Source organism: Pleurodeles waltl, chromosome 1_1 (assembly GCF_031143425.1).
Source record: "Pleurodeles waltl isolate 20211129_DDA chromosome 1_1, aPleWal1.hap1.20221129, whole genome shotgun sequence".
NCBI lineage: Eukaryota > Metazoa > Chordata > Amphibia > Caudata > Salamandridae > Pleurodeles > Pleurodeles waltl.
The window spans coordinates 290,267,404-290,291,703 of record NC_090436.1 but is presented as its reverse complement, the minus strand read 5'-3'; the positions used below and the strand labels follow the sequence as shown (position 1 = coordinate 290,291,703).

The following is a 24,300-nucleotide window of genomic DNA, read 5'->3' as shown; positions in this document are numbered from 1 at the left end:
GCGGATGTAGGCAATGAGGGCTTCAAGAGGCCGGATACCCCAGCTGCAAAAGACTGCTGAACAGGATTTGCTGCTGCGGAGAAGAACATAGCGGAAGCTGCTGCGAAGTCAGGCCTACTGGCGATGCACCTTGTGTGGATAGAGGGTGAGGTTCTGAGAGCACTTTTTAGCCAAAAATGTTTTAACTCCCAAGTTTTGGATGTTGGCTATCTAGTTACATTTAGCAGCACTTCCAACGGCCCAGGAATGGAGAGGCAGCACTTGGAGGGTTGACACTCACTCAGGCTGGATCCAGGTCTGGGTTCAAGTTGGTTTGAGCATTTTCTGTCACTGAGGGTCTGATCAGGAGGCCAGCCAACTAGCCCTCGAAGTCACTCTGGTTGTCCTGGGTTCAAGTAGTGGAACAGGGCACAAACAACAGGGCAGGTCTCTGACGGTTCATGGTAGGCTTGGGGCAGCAGAGCAGTCCTTCCAGGTGCAGCAAAGCAGTCTTCTGAAGTACACAGCAGGCCACAGCAGCAGGCAGTCCTCTGAAAATCCTTCTGCAGGTCCAGAAAGTGAAATGAAGAGTGGCTCTGAGGGTCCTAATATTTTAACTGGTGTCTTCTTTTAAGTAGGAGAAGTTTATAGAGAATTCCCTTTGAAGTGCTAGGTGTTTTCTGCCTTTCCTGCCCTAGCATGACTGCTTGAACAATGAGAAGTGAAATCCTTTGCATGAAGGCAGAGCACAGCCATTTGAGTTACAAGAGGGGCTGTGCCCAGTTCTGTCTCCCCCGTAGCATCTCCCCAGCCCGTGAGCATGCAAATAAGTATGCCCACCATTGAAGCTCTGTAACATACTTCTTTATTCCTGAGAATACTCTTGCGCTTTCCACGCTCTGAATCATAACTTTCATAACCCCACCTTAACACCTCCCATCAGAATACATAATTCCTGTCTAGAGTCCACCTAGGACCACAAGGGTCCTAGCATGCAAGATATCAACATCTCCCCCTTTGTTAAACAAAAAGTATAAACAACAGTAGCATCATATTTCCTCAGTGAGTTACCAAAGCGCTCACACTGCTCTGCGAGATCGGGTGGTATGAGGTAATTGAGAGGCACTGTTATTATGCATCATTGACATAGGCTCCGATATGTGATCTGACCGTTTGGGCGGGGTCGCCTAGCTTGAGATCTCAGGAGCTGACGAATATTGAGGTAAGGGTTTAAAGTGTGACGGATTTTTCGGGTCGATGCGCTGTCACTATGTGTCCTTTGTACGTAACGACCCTCAAAGGGTCGATAGCAAACGGAGTGTCTGTTATCCGCTTCAGTTTCTGTTTGACCAACACATAGTCCCCTTTCTCGAAGACTGTTTCCTGGGTGCGTCATCACTGATCATCATATGTTTTCATTTTTCACTTTTGCAAAGTATCTGTGGCTCAAACCTTATCAGCATTCTACGATCAGTCTGATGTCCATTGTGGTAGCTTGGTTCCAATGGCTCTCCCAAATAGCAAGGTGGCAGGGCTCTCACCAGTTGTGGATTGAGGAATTGATAGGTAGGTATGAAGGGCTGGGCATAAGGGTTGGTTTAGATTGATTCCCTCCGTCAACACTCACTGAATTAACCTCTTAAGGGTGCCTATAAATCATTCAACAACATCAATAACCTGGGACCAAAGAAGTGTACTCTTTGACACTTAACATTGAGTCGACCAAGAAACTTCTTGAATAGTTTGCTAGTGAAGGCTGGGCCATTACCAAATTTAAGAATAGCTGGGAAGCTCGCGCTGCAAAGATGTCAACAAGCCGCTCAGTGACTTTATCATGGGTTGTCAATGATAAGTCTTCCACATGAGTATTTATCAATGACTACAATGAGATGATGCCCATTTTCGGGAGGCACAAAGAAATCAACTGCAAATCTTTCCCAGGCATGCGCAGGAAGGTTGGACATTGTCAATGGACACTGCATCACCTTGGATGGTAATCAGTTAGAAAGATGTCATGCTTTAAACTCTCTCTCAACTCATTCATCTAGGAAACAGAACCACACTCTGTACCCTATTTACCAAATTTTGATGTGGAGCAACTCCCCAAGCCTTCTTGCGCAGGGCCCTGCATCAAAACAAAAGGACAGGAATGTGCCGTATCTAGAAGATACTGCATATTCCTGTCCTTTTCCCCTGCACTGGTGCACAATGGGCTGCCATACTTTAACACAGGCACCCTTGCACCCCGGTGCAAGGGTGTCTGCATTGTGGGCATGATTGATTTTGTGCAGGAGGGGACACCTTCATACACAAAAACAATCAATGGAAGCATTTCTCTCTTTCTATGTGTGCTGTAGAATGCAGCACACATAGAAAGATGAAAAACAAGGAGAAGCAATGTTGTTTCTCCTTGTTGCACCTCCCTTATGCCTTTTGACACATTCCCAGGTTCACAAAACCTCGTAAATCTGAGAAGGTGTCTTCCATGGGTGTTACATGGGAACACTCACCATAACACCCAGAGCATGCCTTCCTGTCGTAGGAAGACGAAACGCTGTAACTTACACTTCATTGCCTCAGTCCATATTTACAAGGCCATGAAAAGCCATGCAGGGTGGTTTTATGTGGACTTGTAAATATGGCCCTGCAGTGTGCACAACCAGACCTTCACTAAAAGTGACGCTCCAGTGGCTCAATGGGTCTTGTAAATATGGCCTTCTGTCTCTTAGGGCTCCTTTGGTGGATACAAGGCCATGATAACCTTCATGGGCTAGCTCAATGACTTGTTGTCTCAAGCTCTCATATATGACAATTCTCGAGTCTCTCACTATAATACCCTCTCGGATGACAGATTCCGTACATTTTTGAATTTTTGGAATTCAACATCATCAGCAAAAGGTCGAACACTTGCTTCCAAGAATGCATTGTAATGAGGTCTTTGAGGATTAGTATTTCCTTTGGTAGCAGTAATAATCATTTTAATGGCTAGAGCTGCTGCCGTGCTGGACCTCACAATTAAGTTAAGTTACTCTTCAGCCTCTTTGGATGCCGAACTGTGGCAATGTAGTGGAATTCATGAAAAGTAATCTGCAGGGTTTTTGTCTTTTCCTCGGCTTGTCCACAATCACTTAGTCACACTCTTGCAGTCTCAACACCTACCTCTTGATGTGAGGGGGCATCATAGCTTTCGGGTTTCCAAAGCTAGTGAGCAGAGCCTGGTGGTCTGTGATGATAGTGAAATGTTTCCCATATAAAAATATATGAAAATGTTCACAGGTCCCCACTATGGCCAGACTCTCCTTCTCTGAAAGAGAGGAAACATGTTCTGTTTGAGACAGGCTTCTACTAGCCTAGTCTAATATAAGACTCTGGACATTCGGATGGTCATTGTGTTGCACAAGGATTGCTCCGAGCCTCACTGGGCTCACATCTACTGAAATCTCAGTATGTAACTTGAGATAAAAAAAAGACATTTCAGTTGCCTTCTCAATCGCATGGTTTATTTCATGGAAACTCTGATCGCATTTGGGAGATCACTGGAATGGGACATTCCACTTTATTAACTCTCTCGATGGGCACTTACTGTTGCAAAGTAACTTGTGCAATAACTGGCCTTTGCTAAGAAGCATTGTAGCATGGTTACATCTTGTGGAGGGCAGGTGAATGACAGTGCTTGCATCTTATCCAGATCAGGAGTTTTTCCTCCATCATAGAATATGTGCCAAAGAATTCAAGTTTGGTTTTGTGAAACTCACACTTTGCTGCATTGCGAGTGAGACCTTCTTCAGCAAGTAATTGTCACACTTGTGTAAGAGTCTTGTCACGCTCCTTTTGTATTGCCCCAAATATCAGTATATCATCACTGAAATTGAAAGCATGCATAACTGGTTAAACATTCCAGCGAATTACATCCTGATGTATTCCATAGCCGAAGGTACTCCAAAACTCGGGGGCTTATTTACAAGGAGCTTGCCCCACGGTTGCGCCATTTTTTTGAAGCAGCGCTGTGCTAGCTCCATATTTACAAAGTGACACATTTGGCCAAATGCATCACTTTTCCTGGCTCTGCATTAAAAAAAAGCCTGTGTGGGCCCCAGCTTTATTACTTACATTTTAGTGTATGCAGAGTAAGCATTCTGTCAGAAAAATTCCCTTACAACTGACGCAGTGGTATTTTCAAGAACATCCTCAAGACACATCTTCAAAATGCATCATGCATTACCTGCAATGTGTCAGAATTCCTAAGCCACCAAACCCAGGCGTAGGACCTGACAGTGGCTTTAAAACAGGAATCTGTCCATTTGAAGTCACTTCACACCATGGAAAATGTCTGTTTTGCACCTCCTCGCTGTTTGTAGTAAGTCTACACATGTGTCAATCACGTTACAGGACCCCCTTGACCAACCTGGGACCGTGGCACCCATTATCCCATCATCCACTGCAGCAAGGCAATGTGACTTTGCATACTTTTTGCAAGGGACAGGCCAGGATTGCCACTTCTGCATGAAGGAATGGGTGCCCAAGTCAAGGTCTGCATACTCCAAGTATGACAGATAAGTACACACATAAGGTAGGTAACGTGTTTCCACTTCACATTCCAACATTTACGTATATTCACTTACATTACACTGTCACTCACTGTGTCACACATCCTTAGGTCTTTGCATATACATAAGTAGACTATGCCCACTGTGATGTGACACATAGGTATACTTATACATTACATTTTACATCCAGGACCAATGTAAAAGTGTAGATGGGGCTATTCCACCATTTTACAGTCTCACATTGCCCTCACACATTAGGCTCCATGCTTCAATCTTAACTGACGCACCTCAGATTTTTGATGCATTGCTCAAGTTGTGGCAGTTCTTCAACAATGCATCAGTTTTTTGAGTGGATGCCTTGCAGCATTCTTCCCTCGGATGCATCAGTATTTCTGACACATACTGGGACCATACGCCATGGAGCACCGTATTGTAAATAGGAAGCATCCATTATGTCGTAAACTTTTTTGACACAGTGCAAGTTTTTTTTAACGCATCACTGCCACAACGCAGCAATGTGTCAGTTCTTGTAAACAAGGCCCTCAGTCTTTTGTAAAAAAAAACAACATGAGCCAAAAATTAGTAATGTACCTTCAGTTCTCTTCCAGCTCGAGTTGGTAGTATCCTTTGTTCAGATCAAGATGGGAGCAGATTTTGGCTCTGTTCAGCTGCTTTATATTGTCCGCTATATTGGGACCAGTGTGTCTTTCTTTCTCCATTGCTTTTTGGCCTGGCGCATATCAACACAAATGTGCACTGCACCTCCACTGTCTTTTTTTGGCACTACAACTATGGGCAAAACCCACAGCATAGGACCGGTGGAGCGTTCAATTATGTAATGCGTTAATAGTGTTTCTAGTTTTTTCTCAACTGCTGCTTGCAAGTGGAAAACTACTCTGCGGTGCCGTTGGGCAACAGGGTGAATATCCTCATTATTACAAAGTTGCATTTTTATATTTTTGAATCTCCCTCAGCCATGAAACAATGACGAGAACTGACTCACAATTTCAGCCTGAGCATGGATGTTGTAGTTGAGAGATATAAGTCCCATGTTAGCTGTAGTGGCAAAGCTAAGCATTCACTAGATGAAGTACCTTGAAGGACATATATTGGAGCTTACACTGATGTGGTTTTGTGTCACAAAGTTATTCTAAATGACCCTTCACTCTATAATGGTTCAGAATTAGCCCACATGCATATTGTTGTGTTTGACGGAGTAAGGCGTGGCACAAGAGACAGGCTGTTGAACCACTGTCTGTAATGAAGGTTGTATGGTAACCGCTCACTTTAAATGTAATTTTAGGACAATGTCCAAATGAATTTTGTCACTCCATTTGGTAATTTTGTTTTTTAATTTTGATCTTCCTTGCAGCTAATCCTACAGGTGCATGTCTTTTCTTAGTCGATATCATCAACGCACAATCGTACTTCTTTGCTAGTGCTGGATAATGACGATAAAGAGCCTTTATGTGATGAATTTGAAGATGATCGACTGTGCTTGGTTTCTACTTGTCATAACTGATGTTTCCTTTTGGTCTTGTAAGTGTGGCAAGACTGCTTCTGGAACATTCTGGTGTCCATTTTCTCTTCTTGGTGTGACGCATTTGGTTTCTCTTTCAGTTTGCAAACCATTGTGAAGTGGTTTTCTTTCCCGCAGCCTTCGCATGTCTGTCCCATGGCTAGACATTTACCTTCAAGGGGAAATGAAAACCCACATTGGAGGCATAACTTTTTCTTCTTTGGAGAAGTCAAATTGTGTGCATCTGTTTTATGCTTCGGCTTGCTTTTCATGATCAACGCTGATCCTTACACGCTGTTCCCACATTCATATCAGCAGCTTGTCGATATGCGTGTTCTTCTGGCCTTGCAACCCTTTGCATCTTCTCTGAGTGACTCTCTCAACATGCATCTTCTGAAGGAATCTGAAAGCCAGCCATCAATGACTCTTGGTTTCTTCATCATTAAAAGTTACAGAACTTACAGTGGTTGAGAAGTGCATCAGGTCTCTTAACGAATTCATCCAGCATCAAATTCATCCACCACCTTGTTGTGGTATTTGGTTGAAGATTTACCTCTTGTAGTTGACATTCAGCATCAATTGAACTTGCCAACCAATGCTTCTTTTATCATTTGTTATGATTTTGCATCAGCCTGTGAGACTTTTTTAGCACTTCTTTCACTCCATCACAGGCAAGGTTTTAAAAATATTTAATGATTTACTTATAGTCTTCTTCTCCTAGCTCATCTATGAAGTCACTGAACCTCTTGATCCATGCAATTCTCCTTACACCAATGTTCACTTTCTTTGCTGTATCAAACAAAGGTGGTGGCTTCAGGAATGTAGCTGCATCACACTTTTGCTCCCTCGTGTCACCATTGAAAGTAAGTACTGTTCAGGCAGCGTTCTTCTTGCAAAGCGGGACTGGAAACCTCTTCACGCAACACCCTATTGCTTGAGCCTGGTTGTCTTGCCTGATATTCAAGGTTGTATAGCACTTCTCTTGCTTGTGCCGGTAAGTAGGTTTCGGTTTTTGTATCTGGTCATTGCCTTTAGCGTTTGGTTCGTATTGATGATCGCGCTGTGTTATGCAGTATGCAGTATCTCTTCTTTCAGTCTCATCAGCAGGTTTTGGTGGGCTTTTCAAATGTGCTCCTCTGCAGGGCTTTCAAATTCTTTAATCGCTGTGTATGAGCTGGAGTAGGGCTTTGACTCCACATACACCAATCGCAGACTGCTTTGCATCGATTTGAGGCATACGTGGCATACATGAGCAGTTTGCTGCACCTTTGCAAACTCTGAAGGAGAGCAGCTTTGTTTCTCCAGTGCACTTATCCCACCTTCATCATCAGTTGTAACGTCTTCACCCAGCCAAGGAGCATGCAAATGAATACGCCACACATGGAGCTCTGTAATAGACGCCTTTATTCCTCAACATACTTTTGCGTTCTGCATGCATTGCATCATAACTTCCATGACCACACCTTAACACCTCCAATCAGATTGCATAGACCATGAATGTCCTAGCACGCATAATATCAAATACACTATACCCCATCCTGCCAGTGATGGCCAATCCAGGTGCACCAAATCCCGCTAATGTGTGGCTGTCTGGGAGGAATATACAAAGTCGACTGCTAACTGTACCAAGCCATGTCATACCATCAGCCGATGAAGGGTGATACCCAGAAACCGGTATGAGATGCTTGTTTCTGGTCCAGAGAGGACCCAGCCTGGCGGTTCAGGCTGAACTGTTCCCATAGACAGCAGGATCACAACTGACTTGCATTTGGCTGGGTCCAAACAGGAATGGTGTGATGAGCAAAAAACACAATGGATTTAGGCCCAGATCTGTGACTGCGGGTGAATGTTTGACATTGTTCAGCATTCTGTCCATCTTCTGTTCTTTTTGTATTTGCTGCCCTAAGTGATTGGGGTATGCTCAGATGTGAGTCCTGTGCTCGCCATCGACTTGAGGCTAGCCTGGGTGATGAGGGGTGATACCCTGAAGCCAGTCCCATGATGCTTGTTTCCAGTCCGGAGAGGACCTGGCCTGGAGGTTTGGGGTAGACTGTTGCCATGGAAATCAGGGTCAAGACTGATTTGCATATGGGTAGATCCAAACTTCAATGGCGTGGCAAGCAAAAAAATATGGATTGAGGCCCAGATCTGTGACTGGGGTGAATGTTTGACATTGCTCAGCCTTCCAGCCATCATCTGTTCTTTTTACCCAATCAAAAGTTAGCACCCTGCCTATAGACTACCCGGCTTACCTTAGGTGTGATGTATGCGCAATAAAAGGGAAGTTTAAGGCTTGGCAAGAGGATTGTATTGTCTAGTCTATTCAGCAGTCTAAAACTTCACTCAGGCTGCAATGGCAGGCCTAGGATATGTTTTAAATGATTACTTAGGTGGATGGCACAATAGGTGCTGCAGGCCCAGTAGTAGCATTTAATCTACAAGCCCTGGGAATACGGTATACCACTTTACTAGGGATGTATACGTAAATTAAGTATGGCAATCAGGTGTAAGGACATTTTACATTGTTTAGGAAGAGAGCACAGGACTATCACTGGTTAGTAGTGGTAAAGTGCTCAGAATCCTAAATCCAGTAAAAACGAATGCAGAAAAATAGGATGGTGAAGGCAAAACATTTTGGAGGAAGACCATCATTTTGCTGACACATCTAACATGGTGCATCTTCCAAGGCCAGAGTGCTTCATATTGCTTCAGTGCCTGATGATCATGTGAGTTCTGTGTACCAGAACCTCTTGTTTCTCCATCTGATGATTCTGAGAGGACCATGTTCCAGAATGCTGCATTGATACAGCCAGCTTCTATGTCTGATGCTTGTAAGAAGTGAATGCGCCTGAACTTTGCAATGAAGCATAATTTTCTTTAAGTAACTCATGACTAAGCATGTATTACCTTCTTCAAGCTGTGTTTGATCATTTTTTGGCTATACCACCTCTCCTCCTCCTGAAGAAACTGTTGCCATTCAATCAACAGATGGCCAGCTTTACTATGTTGTTTCTTGGTGCTTTTTGACTTAAGATTTCAGCTTTCTGGTCATCTGACTTGATTTTTGTAATTTTTGTGTCATTTTTCTTTATTTTTCAAAATTGTTTTTGAGATTTTTATTGTGTTGTATTTTGACTTTTTTAAACTATTTTGGTACTGGTAAGTCTTTTACACATTTTCTACAAGTCTGCTCCATGAAATATGTACCAGGGGTTCAGCCCAGCTTTATTTATTGAAACTGTGTGTAGGAAGTTGGCTCTGTATGTGCTATTTCAAAGTAAGGAATAGCATGCACAGAGACCAAGGGTTCCCCTTTGAGGTAAGATAGTGGCAAAAAGAGATAATTCTAATGCTCTATTTTGTGGTAGTGTGGTCGAGCAGTAGGCTTATCAAAGGAGTAGTGTTAAGCATTTGTTGTACATACACACAGGCAATAAATGAGGAACACACACTCAGAGACAAATCCAGCCAATCGGTTTTGTTATAGAAAAATATATTTTCTTAGTTTATTTTAGGAACCACAGGTTCAAATTCTACATGTAATATCTCATTTGAAAGGTATTGCAGGTAAGTACTTTAGGAACTTTGAATAATTACAGTAGCATATATACTTTTCACATAAAACACAAATAGCTGTTTTAAAAGTGGACACAGTGCAATTTTCACAGTTCCTGGGGGAGGTAAAGTATTGTTAGTTTTAGCAGGTAAGTAAATCACTTACAGGTCTCAGTTTTGGGTCCAAGGTAGCCCACCGTTGGGGGTTCAGAGCAACCCCAAAGTTACCACACCAGCAGCTCAGGGCCGGTCATGTGCAGAGGTCAAAGAGGTGCCCAAAACACTTAGGCTTCAATGGAGAGAAGGGGGTGCCCCGGTTCCAGTCTGCCAGCAGGTAAGTACCCGCGTCTTCGGAGGGCAGACCAGGGGGGTTTTGTAGGGCACCGGGGGGGACACAAGTCCACACAGAAAGTACACCCTCAGCAGCGCGGGGGCGGCCGGGTGCAGTGTGCAAACAAGCGTCGGGTTCTCTGTAGGTTTCAATGGGAGACCAAGGGGTCTCTTCAGCGGTGCAGGCAGGCAAGGGGGGGGCTCCTCGGGGTAGCCACCACCTGGGCAAGGGAGAGGGCCTCCTGGGGGTCACTCCTGCACAGAAGTTCTGTTCCTTCAGGTGCTGGGGGCTGCGGGTGCAGGGTCTTTTCCAGCCGTCGGGAAAGTAGAGTTCAGGCAGTCGCGGTCAGGGGGAGCCTCGGTATTCCCTCTGCAGGCGTCGCTGTGGGGGCTCAGGGGGGACAACTTTGGTTACTCACGGTCTTGGAGTCGCTGGAGGGTCCTCCCTGAGGTGTTGGTTCTCCACCAGTCGAGTCGGGGTCGCCGGGTGCAGTGTTGCAAGTCTCACGCTTCTTGCGGGGATTTGCAGGGGTCTTTAAATCTGCTCCTCTGTAACAAAGTTGCAGTTCTTTTGGAGCAGTGCCGCTGTCCTCTGGAGTTTCTTGTCTTTCTGGAAGCAGGGCAGTCCTCTGAGGATTCAGAGGTCGCTGGTCCTTTGGAAAGCGTCGCTGGAGCAGGTTTCTTTGGAAGGCAGGAGACAGGCCGGTAAGACTGGGGCCAAAGCAGTTGGTGTCTTCTGTTCTTCTTCTGCAGGGGTTTTTCAGCTCAGCAGTCCTCTTCTTCTTGTAGTTTCAGGAATCTAAAGTTTTAGGTTCAGGGGAGCCCTTAAATACTAAATTTAAGGGCGTGTTTAGGTCTGGGGGGTTAGTAGCCAATGGCTACTAGCCCTGAGGGTGGGTACACCTTGGGAGGAGGGCACATCCCTAATCCTATTGGGGGAATCCTCCATCTGCAAGATGGAGGATTTCTAAAAGTTAGAGTCACTTCAGCTCAGGACACCTTAGGGGATGTCCTGACTGGCCAGTGACTCCTCCTTGTTGTTCTCATTATTTTCTCCGGCCTTGCCGCCAAAAGTGGGGGCCGTGGCCGGAGGGGGCAGGCAACTCCACTAGCTGGAGTGTCCTGCGGTGCTGGAACAAAGGGGTGAGCCTTTGAGGCTCACCGCCAGGTGTTACAGGTCCTGCCTGGGGGAGGTGTTAGCATCTCCACCCAGTGCAGGCTTTGTTACTGGCCTCAGAGTGACAAAGGCACTCTCCCCATGGGGCCAGCAACATGTATCTAGTGTGGCAGGCTGCTGGAACCAGTCAGCCTACACAGATAGTTGGATACAGTTTCAGGGGGCACCTCTAAGGTGCCCTCTGGGGTGTGTTTCACAATAAAATGTACACTGGCATCAGTGTGCATTTATTGTGCTGAGAAGTTTGATACCAAACTTCCCAGTTTTCAGTGTAGCCATTATGGTGCTGTGGAGTTCGTGTTTGACAAACTCCCAGACCATATACTCTTATGGCTACCCTGCACTTACAATGTCTAAGGTTTGGCTTAGACACTGTAGGGGCACAGTGCTCATGCACTGGTGCCCTCACCTATGGTATAGTGCACCCTGCCTTAGGGCTGTAAGGCCTGCTAGAGGGGTGACTTATCTATACTTGCATAGGCAGTGAGAGGCTGGCATGGCACCCTGAGGGGAGTGCCATGTCGACTTACTCATTTTGTTCTCACCAGCACACACAAGCTGGCAAGCAGTGTGTCTGTGCTGAGTGAGGGGTCTCCAGGGTGGCATAAGACATGCTGCAGCCCTTAGAGACCTTCCCTGGCATCAGGGCCCTTGGTACCAGAGGTACCAGTTACAAGGGACTTAACTGGATGCCAGGGTGTGCCAATTGTGGATACAAAAGTATAGGTTAGGGAAAGAACACTGGTGCTGGGGCCTGGTTAGCAGGCCTCAGCACACTTTCAATTCAAAACATAGCATCAGCAAAGGCAAAAAGTCAGGGGGTAACCATGCCAAGGAGGCATTTCCTTACACTGTGTCTTTGACATCACATGATTTTAGACTTATTACTTGGGAAGTACTCCCATACTTTTCAATGAATATACCATATGGTTACAGTAAGTAGGAAAGCATGGTTGTTCTGTTACAACTGCTACTGGAGCCAACACTGTGCCACTATTGATATGAATATTTCTGTTGGGTTTGGACTCAAACATTAAGAATAAGACACAGTTGAAAACCAATTATTTGAGATTGATTTCACTCACTGACACTGAGAAACAACCTTCATCTATAACAAAGTGACTCTCAACAACTACCACACCCAAGACACAAACTTAGCAAGTGTCAGTTCCACCCTCCTGACACACCACGTTCTAGTTTATCAATGCCTTGTCATCACTTGTGTATGATTGGGTTGGACACCTCCACACACAGCATCAGGTGTGAGTGCATTAGCTAGTACTAAATGTTATGATGCAATGTGATGGGTGTCCCTTCTTACAATGCCAACCTTCTTGGCATAGCTCTGACTCTATTTGGGGGATGTGTCCAATCTGTTAAGGTCTTTGGAAAAATGTAATGGGTTGGAGGCAAATGTGGTTAAACTAGGGCCTTGCCAGAAGCAGCTTTGTGGCACCTCAGAACAGTACCAACAACATGGTTAGCAGCTGCCTACTAAACAAGAACACTGCTATACACTACAAGTTAAGGCTCTGCAGTCTTCCTGGCAAAGACTCCAAGGAGGCCATGTGAGGGTCATTTAGACTTGGAGGTGGGGGGGGGGGGGGGTCAGTCTGCACTTCTTGGGTTGTACCAATTCTGTCCTCCATACAATATTTTGAACCTTCCAAATAATGCCTCTAATACTGATGACTAACAAGTCCTTAAATTGCAGCTGCTGCATGTGACCTATTGTGCAAATGCTGGTAGAAGAATGTTTTTAGTCGACGAGTATACCAATGGACTGTTATTAAGGTCAAAGTTAAAATTAGGGAAGTGATTATGAAAATTAATGCTTCTGTTAATGTCATGTCTTCAAGTGAATGTTGGTTTTCAGGTAGTACGCTCAATGAATGTTACTATTATTCAATTAGTTCTTACATTGAAGAATACTAGTCTTCATTTAGTGTTGAAATAGAAAACTGTTAGTCTTCTTTTAGTGTTCAAATTTTTTACAACTAGTCTTCAGTTAGTGTTCAAAGTGAATACTACTGGTTCTCAATTGGTGTTTCCAAAGAATAACACCGCTCTTCCTGTAACAATCAAACAGAATACTATTGCACTTCATCTTCCTCTACTTTGGAAGATGTAGTTTTCCCTAATTTAAATATTTTGACCTGTGGGCATACTACCTAGTCTCCAGGTATACTGAATGAATACTTCCAACTTTACATACTAAATGATCACAACCAAGAAGACTGCTGGACCTAGCATCCTTGATGTGGTTTCCTCTGTCTTTTTGCCTCTGCTTATTTATTTTTTACTTTGTGCTGGTTTTCTTTTTCCTGGTTGTAGGTCCTCTGGGCACTTTACCACTGCTGATCAGTGCTAGTGCTCCCTGTGTAAATTGTGAATATGATTGGTTATCCCTGATTGGCATATTTGATTTACTAGTAAGTCACTAGTAAATTGCACTATAGGTGCCAATCAAATGCTACTAGTGGGCCTGCAGCACTGATTGTGCCATCCCCATGAGTTGCCCTGTAAACATGTCTCAGATCTTCCACTGCAGTGTCGGTCTGTGCAGGTGTGCACTGCCAAATGGACCTGGCAGGTGTACCTACTTGCCAGGCCCAAACCTTCCATTTTACTACATGTAAGTCACCCTTAAGGTAGGCCCTGGGTAGCACCATGGGCAGGGTGCACTGCATTCAACAGGTAGGACATGTACTGGTGTGTTTTACATGTCCTGATAGTGAAATACTGCCAAAGTTGTTTTTCACTAGTGCAAGGCCTATCTCTCCCTTAAGATAACATGGGGATTGCTTTTAAATGTCTTTTAAGTGCAGTTTTCCATTGGGAGCTGATACAGAAATGGAGTCTGGGGTCTCTGAATTCACAACTGAAAAATACATCTTTTGGTAAAGTTTTTTTTAGATTGTCTGTTTGAAAATGCCACTTTTGGAAAGTGGGCATTTTCTTGCTTAACCATGCTCTGCCTCTGCTTGGCTACTGAATACATGTTGGGGTCAGACTGACAGGTGGGCTGTGTGACGCTGCAGAATGCTGCGGCGTCCCTTTTGTGGTCTGCGGTGAGGCCGGCAGTCCGCGTCTCGGACGCCGGAACCCACTGCGGCCCGTTGTTTTTGGATTGGCCTGCCTTTTTCTGCCGCAATGTGGTCCAGGAGTCTCATTTTGAGCCCCGGTGCGCACATTGGGCACTGGAAGCCTCCCTGACCTTCTCCCCCACTTACCTGCACAGTTCTTTTTCTTTCTTTTTCTTCTTTGTCTTCTTTCTTATTGTCTTCTTTTTTCCTGGGTCTTCATATTGTCTTCTTCTGTTGTGGTTGTCTTCCCAGCATGCATTGTGTCTTTCCTCTTCTAGTTGGCTTTTCTTCCCATTCCTTTCTTGTAACCTTTCCCTATCCGAGATGGTGTCATTTTGTTTTCCTGTTTTGTCACTTCCTGTTTAATGGTATATAAGCACTGCAGTACCTTCTTTCTTTGCGTTGCAAACTCTTTCGTCTTGGTGGTGATCCTCACTCCTGTTTCAAGTTTTCTACTCGCTCCTGCTTTTTTGTGTTTCCCTGCAGTTTTGGTCTCTATTTTTGGCTTTTTGTTCATTGTTTAATTTTTGTCATCTTTTTCAGGAGATCCTGTGTTGGAGGTTTTTTCCCATTATTTGGTTTATTCCTCTGGGACTCCGTTTGGAGGGTACGGTCTGCCTTGGCATTTTTTCTAGTCGGCAACACCATGGCTACTAGAAGGGGTCGCGCTCATCTTGGCCAGTCCAGAACCAGTAAGAAACTAGGCGTCCACTCAAGTACTGCAGCCTACAGCAGTAAGAGATGTGCTGACTCTGACAGGCTGTTTGTGAATTTCCTCTAGACGATGGCACAAAGGGAGCTGAGGTGTGTCCTACATTTCCTGGGGAGTCTTCCAGGTCTACAGTGGGAGGGAAGAGCTGACACCTGCACTTGAAAGGGCTGTGTCTCTCCTCTCACAATACAGTCTGGATCAAGAGGAACCTCTACCAAGGAGAAGAGCTGAGGAGCTGTGAGGAGGAGTACTGTCCCTTTGCTCTATGTGCTTTGCTGGGTTGGCTGCAGTTGCTGCTTCTGTTTTAGAGAGAACAAAGACTGGACTTTGCTGTGTCTCATGCTTGTGGAGAGACTCCAGGGGCTTGGATTGAGCCTGTTAAGAAGTCTCAGGGACATCTGAGACGTCTTGCTGAGACCCCATGACATGCCAAGTGGTACCACATCCAGTCTACTACGAGAGAGAGAGTCGACGCATGCCCTCACTTGCCAGTAAGGAATTGACGCATCACTTGCTTTTCCAACGCACAATCACCCGTATGGCTCTATTTTTGATGCATACCATGTACTTTGTGCTAAAACAATGCATTCATTGATTTTTAAGGGTTAGTACTCTTTTTACTTTAAAAATTCATATCTTTGCTTGTGTATGTTTGATTTTTGTCATTTTGGTCTTGTTTGATTTAGCTAAATATTTGCTATTATTCTAAACTGGTGTGGAGTCCATTTGTGGTGTTTTCACTGTGTTACTGTGTGTGTTTGTGCAAATACTTTACACATTGCCTCTGAGATAAGCCTTACTGCTTGCACCAGGCTACAAAGGGGGTGAGCAGGGGGTATCTGATCTGTGTATCTCTCTTAAACTGACTGGAATGAGGGTCCCTACTTGGACAGGGTGTATACTGACTGCTAACTACAGACCCAATTTCTAACAAAGAATAATAACAGATTAAAAAAAGATCTTCCATTTTGGTGAGGAGTGTCCCTGTGTTGGTCAATCAAGGAAAACTTTCAGCCATCGGATAGGGAACCAAAACATCTGAAAATGAGGAGACAGACAATGACAATCAGCCACTGTCTACCTGCAGATCAAAGAGTCTATCCTTACAGCATCTCTGGGACTCGTGTAGTGAGGGATAAGTGGTCCAGGAGGACACAGCAGATGATAATGTAGTTCTCATCATGACTTCACCCTGTATAAATTCCCCCTTTACCATCTGCTCTACCCATGGAATAATGTCTGTGCCCAATGGCCTTATGATTACTGCTACCTCTTGCCCTAGGTATCACTCTCAAATTTATATCACCTTCTTTTTCTGAGTTTAATTGCTTCAAGTGTATTATTAACTGTTACTGTTTTTCTAAACTAATTGTAACTCAGCCTTTTGGGCATTTATTGCTATTTTTGTATTCAATTTCCTGTAGCGTACCCTAACTCTTCATCTAATCTAAGCACATTTAATGTAATTATTATCCTAGTGTTGTTCGTAATTAGAAATAAACCTCTCTTTTATCTTGATTTTATCCCAAAGCATTCACTATATCTAACCTTTTATTAATCACATAAATTTTTAATTTTTTGTTCATGTTTCTTGAAATGCATTTAAGTGTAATTAACATAATAGTACTACAAATATAACCTTGATCTGAGTTCATTTGAATTCTTTACATTATTTTGCTCATTATAAATTGATTCCTTAGTTAGTTGTAATCTTAAACATAGTTAATTTACCTCCGAAAACGGGTGAACATTTCTTTTATCATTTATACTAACATTATTAGTGTTTTAATGAAATTTATTTTTCTAATTATGAATTGAAAATTGTTAGTAATATATCTCAGCAGGGCACCCAAATTGACCTCTCTTTTGTCTTTTAATGTGTAATTATTAGGAAAAATGATATGTGTTGATTGCATTTTAGTTATGTTTTATTCACCTTACGTTCCAAAGGGGGATCCCCACAATTCCCTTTATAGTGTTTCATTTCTTTATTTCAATTTATTTGAATTAGCTACCATTTTAAGTGTATTTAAATATGTTTTGATGAACAATTAGCAATAATTTATTTTTCTGAACATCTTTGTAAGACTTACCTTTGTGATCTAGTGTCCTGTTATGTATTTATAGGCAACCTATTGATCACTACATTCTAGAGATCAATGTGATGTGGTAAAACAAAGTAGTTTGTTCATTGCGGGGTGGTTTTAGGGGGGGTGACATCTCTTCCCCTAAAACCTCACCAACCTTTCCCACGTGTTCAAATTGTTAGGCATGCGTCGTTTCTTCTCCGGTCGAGTAGGCGATGCGTCGTTTTTCTCCTCTGCAAGAGAGCGATGAGTCGATTTCTGGACGGGACACCTCGGATCTGCACAGGTTCACGATGACTTTCACACCTATTGATGATGCATCAGAAATTTGGCTGCACGATGTTGGAAAACCGCGCTGTGTGGGGTTTGTGTCATTAGAAGCAACTGCAAATGGGTGTTGTGTCATTTCTCCAGCCGCGATGCATCGATCTCCCAGCCACGATGCAGGTGGAGTGTCGATTTTAACTGTGAAGGGGGTGGCATATCGTTTTTCAGCCGTGTTGCAGGTGGTACATGAAAATATTCCCTGCACGTTGTTCTGTGTGTGGACTTCAGCCCTTGTTCTGCCAACTTCACCTCTCAAGGGCCCAGGGACTGGATAGGGCAATACTTGGCAGGGCAGGAGTCTCAGCAGAGAGTCCATGTGCTGACAGAGGAAGTCTTTGATGGCCCTGAGACAAAACAGGAGGCAACTCAGTCCAAGCCCTTGGCAATTCTTCACAAGCAGGAATATACCACAAAGTCCAGTCTTTGTCCTCTTTCAGGAAGAAGCAGAAACTGCAGGAAAACACATCAAAGCACAGTCACAAGCAAAGGGGCAGTACTCCTCCTCCAGCTCTTCAGCTCTTCTCATTGGCAGATGTTCCTCTTGAATCAAGAAATAATGTAAAAATCTGGGGACAGGGTCCACTACTTATAGCCCTTTCTGCCTTTGAAGTAGGCAAACTTCAAAGGAAATACTCTGTTGTTCACAAGATCCTGCCATGCCCAGGTTTCACTCCAGACTCACACCATGGGGTTGGAGAATTCATTGTGTGAGGGCAGGCACAGCCCATTCAGGTGTAAGTGACCACTCCTCCCTCCAGTCTAGCTCAGGTGACTCATTGGGATGTGCAGACTACACCGCAGCTTCCTTGTCTCACTGTCTAGAGGGGATTCACAAACAACCCAAATGTCAGTCTGACCCACACAGGTAATCCACAAACAGGCAGAATCACAGAAAGGTTTAAGCAAGAAAATGCCCACTTTCTAAAAGTGGCATTTCAAACTGACAATTTGAAAAACAACTCTAACAAAAGATGTATTTTTACATTGTGAATCCAGAGACACTAAACTCCACATTTCTATCTGCTTCCAAAGGGAAACTACACTTACACGTTATTTAAAGGCAGCCCTCATGTTAACTTAGGAGAGAGATAGGCCTTGAAACTGTGAAAAACATATATGGCAGTATTTCACTGTTAGGACTTGTAAAACACATCAGTACATGTGCCACCTTTAACATACACTGCACCCTGCCCATGGGGCTACCTAGGGCCTACCTTAGGGGTGCCTTACATGTATAAAAAGGGAAGGTTGGGGCCTGGTGAGTCGGTACACTTGCCAGGTCAAATTGGCAGTTTAAAACAGGCACACACAGACACTGCTGTGGCAGGTCTGTGCCATGTTTACAGGGCTTCTTATGTGGGTGGCACAACCAGCGCTTCAGGCCCACCAGTAGCCATTGATTTACAGGCCCTGAGCACCTCTAGTGAACTTTACTAGGGACTTACTCGTAAATCATATATGCTAATCATGGAAAAGCAAATTACACATACACTTTACTCAGGAGCACTTGCACTTTGGCACTGGTCAGCAGTGGTAAAGTATCCAGAGTACCACAAACAGCAAAACCAGAGTCCCGCACACAGTCAAAACATGGGAAGCAGAGGCAGAAAAAGACTGGGGGGAGACCACGCCAAAGATGGCAGGTCTAACATTCTGCCTACATTAGAAGAAATGGATGTAGTCACACTAAGGGCCTCATAATGAGTGTGCAGTTCGAGGACCGCCACACTCATGTTGATGGTTGGGCAACCACAACTTCGGCGGTCCGATAGCCCAATTACAGCTGTAGTGGGCGGACCCGCCAGGGGACCATTGTCTCCACCGGGACCATGGTTCCCGATGGCATGACGGCAGTCAGGCTTGTAACCAGCCAGGGTGGCACTGAACTCAGCGCGTCCTGGCTGATTACAGCCCATCTTTCTGCCAGCCTTTTCAGGATGGAGACCCCGCCATGAAAAGGCTGGAGAGAAAGCCAATGCCGGGGGCTACAAGAGAGCCCCTGTACTGCCCATTCCGATGACAGTGCAGGTGCCAGCCTGTCCGGCACTGTCGGAATGCACACTGTCTGCTTTGCAGACAGTGTACATTCCAAGGTTGAAGGAGTGTTTGGATATTGGCCTCAAGGAGCTGAGACCAATATCCAAACACTGTTCCCGTCAGTCAGCTCGTTGGGAACGCATATTACAATGTTGCCACTGGTCAGCCCGGTGGGAACATTGTAATACGATTGGGAGGAACGTCACCGCTATGGCGGTGGGATCCTCCCTGTGAGTTTGGTGGTGCCCTGTTGTGACCACCAAACTCATAATGAGGCCCTAACTGTTGGAGTCAAACTATTATAAAGAGCTGCTGGCTTTCAGTACTAATGAGTGGACATTTATTTTCAGGTCTGGCATACAGACAGCTTTAGCAGTCTTGTCAGCCTTATGTTTTCTTAAAAAATAAATCATGAACAGAGGAAATAGACTTTTGGTTTCTTATTGGTTAGTGTGACTATCAATTAAAACTTGGTTAGCTCACAGCATACATAGGGGCTCACTTTTTGTGATGCTCTGGTGGCGCAAACCTCTCAACCATATCTATGAGGCCACACAAAGTGGCCTTGTGTGGCTTTGAATAGCCTCATAAGTATGGAGTAAGGCAGAGCAGCAAAAGTAGTTGCGTTGCCTTACTCTGCACCAGGCAGGCATTCCATTCACATTGCTGTGGGTTTTCCCACACAACACCCATGGATTTTGATGCCACCCCAGATTGACTTAATCACGTAAACCTGTCACATACCCTTTTGTGTAAGGTTTTGGTGCAGCACACATAGAAGAAGGAAAAGCCTCACAGGATTGTTTTTGTGCAGGAAGGTGCCAATCCCTGCACAAAACAATCCTGCATGCAACGCAGGCACCCTTGCATCATGCTCTAGAGTGCTGAAACGGCGCCAGCGAAGGGAAAAGGACAGGAATGCACCGTATGTCATAGATAAGGATGCCTTTTCCCGTCCACTGGTGCCCTTTTGTCTGCCTAGCACCAATGTGGGCCATGTACCCATGTACCATGAGAACACCCACGCAACACTCATCGAAAGGCTTCCCTGGTGCAGAGTAATGTAACACAGCAATTTGTGCTGCGTTACATTACTTGAGATTTATGAAGCCACAGGGCCATGAAAGGAGGCCTTGCGTGGCTTCATAAATCTCACATAAGGTTTGCATTGTTTTTGCACCACATTGATGAGCAACCCTAAATATGGCCCCAAGGGCATATTTTCAAGCCTCGTGGTGCAGGGAAGCAGAGTAAGTGACCTTGCTGCACAGCTCTGCCTCACAGGAAAAGGGCAGAAATGCATTATGTCTACAAGATATTGGGGGTTATTCTAACTTTGGAGGAGTGTTAATCCGTCCCAAAAGTGACGGTAAAGTGACGGATATACCACCAGCCGTATTACGAGTTCCATAGGATATAATGGACTCATAAAACTGCTGGTGGTAAATCCGTCACTTTTCCGTCACTTTTGGGACGGATTAACACCTCCTCCAAAGTTAGAATAACCCCCATTGTTGTGTAGCCATTTTAGTTATAGCTCCATGCACGTTAGTTTAACACACTAGGCTGCTGTGCATTTTGACCTAGATATATTTTATTCAGCTTTGCATTGTTATTTTTACAATAACCAGTTTTATGGTCTTGTTTTATTTTCATCTATCTAACTATTTTTGCTTAGCCCAGCACTGTGTTCTCAAACAAGACATTCTTGATCACTTTGTGCTTCAGTCAAGGCTACAGTCTGGTACATTGTCATGAACGTGGTAGAAGTTTAGTCTCGAACATTCAATAGAAAATACACATCCTTACGTAGGGACATTTTCTTAGAACATCAGCTGTGTTATTATAAAAACACTTCCTAGTCCCATCATACGTTAAAAGGGAGATTCCAGCCAGGGAACCAGGACTGTATGCTGATTGCTGAATGCTTAGCTGCAGATGCTAACGCAGACTACAGGCCTTTGCTCGGGTCTGAGGGTTGATGTCCTCCCGGGTGAAGATGAAAGGCAGAATTAGAGCTTAACATGCTGTGCTCAGATTATGACTTAAATAGGAAATAGTCCATAAATCCTAGTGACAATATGATAGCGTTAATCTTATGCTTCACTCACCATTTTAATATTGTCATGTTGTGTCATCCTGGTTATTGCAGCTCACGCTTTGCTATCTAAAATGCAATCATTTTATTAAACCAGTCATTAAAACTTATACTGCTTCTTATTGTCATTTGTATATAAGACCGAATTGTGAATGAGAGAACCGGACGCGACCTGAGTGACCACGACTTCCCTAAGAAGCCTAATATGTCATGCTCTCGGCTGCCCAATCATCCCTATCTTCTGGTAGAGATGAGGCACTGCTAGTTAGCCGGAGCAAAACCCTGATTTAGGGTGACAGGTGTCACCCACAGTGGGTCAGACTCAGTCTCCCACACCGTGGACGATCTTGCTGCTCAAAATCCAGTAGTCTCATTAGAAAAATGAGAGCCTACGCGACAATATGACGCATTTATGTCCTCTCCACTTGTGCTGGCCCACAATGGGCTGCATGGCTCCTACGCTGCCACCCTTGGACCATGGTGCAAGGATGCCTGCATCAGAGTCAGATTGTTTCTGTGCAGAAAGGGACACCTTCCGGCACAAAAACAATCCATGGAGGCTTTTTTCTCTTTCTATGTGTGCTGCAGAAGTTGCACTTCCCTAGTGAGGTATAAGATTTTGATTCATTCCCAGGTTTACACCATATCTACAAGGTCATGAAAAGTCACGCAAAGTGGCTTTGCATGGCCTTGGAAATGTGGGCCTGCACTATGTGCCACCCGTGTGTCACAAAAATGATGCAACTAGGCACATGCATATTTAAGAACCCCTTAGCGCCATTCCAGCACCACATTAGCTTCATTTTTTTATGCTAATTTGGCGTAAGAAGGACAAAAATGCCATGTTATATTTACAAAGTGGCGTAATGCATGCATTGCCCCAATTTGTAACCCTTTGCGCTACAATATGCCTGCACCAGGCATAATGTATGCAAAGGGGCATTCCCATATTAGGGGTGCCAAAAAAATGGCACATGGCAATCTAAGGGATTTCCTTGTGCCATTTTTTTGCCACTTTTAACGCCTGCTTAGAGCAAGCATTAAAAGGAGGCCTTCATTGGTTACAATGGGCCTCGGGGTGCTCTACAGGATTAGCGTCAGATTTTTTTACATTAATCCTGCAAAGCGCCGCACTAGCATAATAAATTCTGACGCTAGTCCCCTAACTACCGACAGACAGACAGTGCGCATTTCAAGGGTGCTAGTGCACCCTGCGTGCGCAGCCTTGTCACAGGCTCAACTATGAGCCAGGAACAATGCTGCTGCACCTTTCCCAGTGGGCTGTAAGGTTTCCGCCGGTCAGCTCAGTGAGAAAGTTGTAATAGGGTTGGTGGAGAGACCACCAGTACAGTCGCAGTCTCCTCACCAGGAGTTTGGCAGATGGATGTGTCCATCCACCAAACTCTAAAATGACACTAGACTATTGCCAAACTTCAAGTAGGTCTGACATACAAACCTGCAAAACAGCATAAGTAATCTATGAGTGACTAACTCTCAAAATAAAATAACACTATAACTGCCATTATCTAGTTCTACCCACATTTCCACTTGCCCCACAACCTTTCAAAAAAACTTTAAAAAGATCTTACCTTATCTAACGATCAGCAGAAGGTAACTACAACTCTCTCCCAGCAAATACAATGAAAAATGACAGGAATAGACTGCAAAAGTACTTAGCAGTAACTGAAATGGCTGCTCACTGAAAACAAAAAACACTATGGCCCACATTTTGAGTTTGGTATATGGGAAAGCCCATCTGCCAAAGTCCTGACAGGGTGGCTGCCACCGTAGTGGCGACCACCCCGCAGGACCCATTAGGAGTTTCCCACTGGACCAGCGGGCGGAAACCTCGGTTTCTGCCAGAGCGGGAAAAAGGCTACAGCATTGTTTCAGGCTCGCAATTGAGCCAGCTGCAATGCTGTAGCCCGCAGGGTACATCAGCGTCCTCGCAATGTTCACTGTCTGCACATTGCGAAGGTGCTGGGCAGAGGGACCCCTGCACTGCCCACACCAAGTGCATGAGCAGTCAGGCCCCCCCCGATGGCCCCCTGCACCTGTTCTCCACCTGCCCTACCTGCCCTGGTGGATTATGATCTCCGTCAACCATCGGGATCATGGATCCTGGCGGTTCTGGGGGAACCCTGGTGGTCTGAACGCCAGAGTCTTTATGTGGCAGCAGTGGCGGTCTAGTGGTCTGAAGACCGCCAGCTTCGCAATGAGTCGCTGTCTCCCTTTAGGAAGCAATGAGCCTTTATGTCAAATTATTAAACCATATTTAGAAAATATGTACTAATGTTACAAGATATGGAAAAATATCAAGAAATGTACTATGACATGAAATGTAAATAATTATGCAGCGTATACAGTAAATAGTCCTATAAAATAACACATAATATAATATAGGAGAGATATTAATAATCTTTAAAATGCATATCAAAAGTTTTATAGTAAATATCTGTGTATAACAAATGCATATGGTTATAAAAAAATACCATATTAGCAAACTGTTGAAAATACCAATATATGGAACACTGTTAACAAAATATATAACATGTTTTATATGTCAAAAAATGTTAAGAAATTACCAACAAAAACGTTTTATTTTCTGTTAAAAAAAAAATATGGACTTAAAAAATTAACGAATATATATATATATATATTACTTAAAATAGAAAAAACGTAATGAAGGAAAATATAAAAATCATAAACTGTGTCATTTACTGCCCTTTTAAAAAACAGAGTACATTCCATGTGAAAATGCAATACTTAAAAGTTTACATCTAATACACACACTGTAATCTAACATTTTAGAGTTAACATGTTATACACTCAAGTAGTTACATTTA

At 44.2% G+C, this 24,300-nt stretch overlaps 1 long non-coding RNA gene across 4 annotated transcripts in view; it reads left to right on the top strand.

Moving 5' to 3' along the window:
- The window catches only part of LOC138283779 (uncharacterized), a 150,107-nt gene that overhangs the window by 108,916 nt on the left and 16,891 nt on the right, over positions 1 to 24,300 (top strand). Inside the window, exon 6 of one of the 4 annotated variants that reach the window (XR_011201303.1) lies at positions 14,737 to 16,490. The exons of 1 other annotated variant lie outside the window; for it this stretch is intronic. This is a non-coding gene — a long non-coding RNA (uncharacterized lncRNA). Of the gene's footprint in view, positions 1 to 14,736; positions 16,491 to 24,300 lie in introns of those variants that run through there. 2 more of the 4 variants (XR_011201302.1, XR_011201301.1) reach the window with 2 other exon arrangements.